Source organism: Talpa occidentalis, unplaced genomic scaffold, assembly GCF_014898055.3.
Source record: "Talpa occidentalis isolate TD23 unplaced genomic scaffold, MPIMG_talOcc4v2.1 talOcc4.3, whole genome shotgun sequence".
Lineage (NCBI taxonomy): Eukaryota > Metazoa > Chordata > Mammalia > Eulipotyphla > Talpidae > Talpa > Talpa occidentalis.
This window is the reverse complement of record NW_023603184.1, coordinates 5782978-5786599: the sequence shown is the minus strand read 5'-3', so window position 1 is coordinate 5786599 and position 3622 is coordinate 5782978.

The following is a 3622-nucleotide window of genomic DNA, read 5'->3' as shown; positions in this document are numbered from 1 at the left end:
AGTCCATCCATATGGGATCGGCCCAGAACAAGGCCCCAAAGCCTGCCACAAGTCTAAAGCATCTTCCAGTGGGGACCCACAGCAAAGGGTCAGAAACAACCAGACAAGCCCGGAAGGAAAAGAGCAAAATCAACATCAAGATAAAAGCTGCCATTGTCACCTCCCCACGGGTCTCACCCACATCTGTGTCACCCAGTCCACGACCAAAAGGCAAGCGCAGTTTCTTCACGTGTCTCTAGGCTCCATGCGCCTCCTCCAGGTCTCCTGGCTCCATCCTGCTTCCTTCCTCAGTCTCCTCTGCAGCTTCTTCTCTTCCTGCTCAGCTCCACCCTCCCTTGGGTGGGGCAGGGAAACTCCCCCTTTCCTGGAGACCACCCTGTTACACTATGAGGTCAAATCTTGGTCCCATTTCTCTCAGAGATAATAGTGCCCGATTACATTGCACCTCTTTAGCAATTTACAGGTTTCGTTGATCTCACTCCCATTTCTCTGTGTCAATTTAAAGTGTAAAATCCTAAAATGGACTTTGCACACCGCTGTTCTCTCCAGTGGCAGGTTTACTTCCTGGTTCTTAAATGTTACCCTCTGAATAGACAATATAAAATCATTCAATAAAATAAATCACCTTTACAAACTTCAGGAAGGATTATAGTCATTAAAAAGGCAAACACAAAGACAATGACGTGGCAATAACACACTTGATATTTTGTTTCAGAATATGTGCAACATTTCAGTTCTGCTTTGGTTAGAGCTGCAAAAAGGTGTTTATGGACAAAGTCTGGAAGGCAACATGAAGATAAAAATAATGATTTGTTTGGTTTTAGGGATTTATAGTAATTACTTCTCTGTGTCTTTTATGTTAGTATAATTTTGAGGACTTAAAAAAACTAAGTAAAATCTGTTATTCACGCATCAATTTATGGAAGTCATTATGTAGAAGACCCAGGGTGCGGTATCACAAGGAAGACAAAAACACACACAGATCCTGCTGTTCAGAATAATAGTAGTTGATGCTTATTAAATGTTTACTGTAGCTTAGCCACTTTTACCATTTCTATTGTAAACAAGTTAAGAAAGTACCCAAGGTCACACAGAGTAAAAAAACTGAACTAGAATTTGAGCACAGTTATTCCAAATGTGCTAACCATTGGGTCTAACCATTATACCACACTGCCTCTCAAGATAATGAATAAGGGCCTCCCTGGTGGCGCAAGGGGTTAAGACGCAAGCTATGAAGCTGACCGCAGCCTCTGCAGCACGAGTTTGATCCCTGGCAGGCCAGGAGGAGCCCACATGGCACAGCAGACCTCTCCTGACTTGCCTGCTGCTCCCCTCAGCAGTGTACTTCGGTCCATCTGCCTGTTCTGTTCCCCACTCTGTCTCTGGTGAATCTTCTCACCCCCCGCACCTCTGGACTGTACCCCAGCTCCTGAATGCATAAATAAAACAATTTTTTTAAAAAAGATAATAAGATAGAAAGGGATGATACTCAATCACTCAGTAAATATTTATTGAGCACCTACTGTTTGTCCAGTACCAAACTAGGTGCTGTGGATACACTGATGAGCAAGATAACCATGGTCCCTGTCCTTGTGGAGATCAGAGTTTATAGAGAAAACATCTTGGGAATTCAGAGGAGAAGAAGAAAAGAGTACCCATCTCTGAGCTATAGGAAAGAACCTTCTGCTTATATTCTGTTTTATCCCTAGCAGAGCATCGGTCTTGCGCAGAAAAGTGGAGATTAGAAGAGGGGAGAACACAAAATCTCAAAGGAAAAGTAGTCAGAGGTGGCATCTGGTCATTCAGCAAGCATTGGAGAGGGGATTCAAAAATAAGAACAGGATGTGGACTGATGCAACTTCAAAGTCCCTGCCAACTTGAATCCTTGTTCAACTTTCACTTACAGTGTCAGGTACTGTACTAAACTTTGGAAATACAACTGTAACTAAGGCATCGTCCCTGCCCTCCAGGAGTTTACCATCTAATGGGGCAGACAATTAAGAAATTCCATTACATATACTAAGGCCAGAAATAAGCAGCACAGATGGAGATGGGGCACGATGCAAGCTGGCACCAGACTGCAAGAAAGTGCATCTGTTCTAAATAGTGGCACAGGACAAAGGGCAGTTAGAAAGCTGATGGAGTCAGGAGTGAGATCCAAGGAACAACTTGAGTAGTTTCTCACTGGAAATGAAAGAAAGCCTAATATTGTAAATGATGCTCTGGTTTATAGACTGATGCCAATAAATTGCTAAATTCTTTCATTGCTCATTGCCAAGTTCAGGAAGGGTACTGAGCAGGAAGTGTTCCTAACCCAACTTCCAAATTGAAATAACCTGTTCTCCACTTGATAATCCAGAGTTCCAACCTAAGTCTTTTTTTTTGGGGGGGGGGGTTAAGGATTGAGGGTAGGGAGAAGTTGGGGACAGCATCATCTACATCTCTAACCCCCACGATGAACCCAGTGCAATGTTTCATGAACAGAGGCTCCATAGATCTACAAAGAACTAACAGTTCATCTGACAGCATAATTACTATCTCAACCCACATCTTCCACATCCCCAGTCCCTACTCCCAACCTCTCTACTGTTCCTTAGACAGCCACTTGCAAATGCAAAGAACTCAGTACAGATAAAAGCATAGCTTTGTGGATAAAAGAAGAAGCTCCGGATTCACAATAATCTGGGAGGAATCATTTTATTAGTTTTAGGATATTGAGCAAGTCACTCAACCTGCAGCAATTCGACTATAAAATGAGATTAACTTCTTCACTGGGGTTTGTTGAATGAATGTCATTGGGCTAAGTTCAGAGTAGTAAATCAGACCGTTTACATAAAGGAAATGATCACGCTGCCTGGCATATAAAATGCACTCAAAAATGACAGCAGTATCAAACCACAATGAGACACCACCTCACCCCGGGGAGAATGGCCCATATCAAAAAGACAAAGACCAGAAACAATAATTGTTGGCGAGGGTGTAGGGAATAGGGAAGTCTAATACACTGTTGATGGGAAAGTACAGTGACCTTGACCCTATGGAAAACAATATGGAGATTTCAAAAAATATTAAAAATAGAGCTAACATAGGATCCACCCTTGATAAGTACCCAAAGAATGCAAAATCACAATTAGAAGGGATATATGCCCTCCTGTGTTCCTTGTAGCATGCCTTCCAACAGCCAAACTATGGAGACAATTAAAGATCAGTAAAGGACACGAAAAAGAGAAAAAATGACAGCAGTGGTAGAATGATGTGCGTGATCAAACAGCGCGGTAGCTGACGGTGTTGCCGTGGGAACACCGGCCGTCAGTCCTGGAAGTCTCTGGCCGGGTCACCGCGACCCGCCACCCAGGCAGCTTCCTCCAGCGGCCGCCCTGAGCAGGACGCGCGTGGGACCCCAGCTCCCGGGTTGCAGCCCCCGCCCAACCCTCGGGCCGGCGCGGCCGCCCGCGTCACTCCGCGGCCCGGAAGTCCCCCTCGGCCCGCCGACACATGGCAGGAACGTGAGGAGGCGGGGCCGGACGCGGCGTCGCCGTCCAATCGCGCGGCGGCAGGAGCTCAGCCAATGGCAGGCGCGCTCCGGGACTCGGGGGGCGGGTCCGGAGGAAGGAGCGGCGGT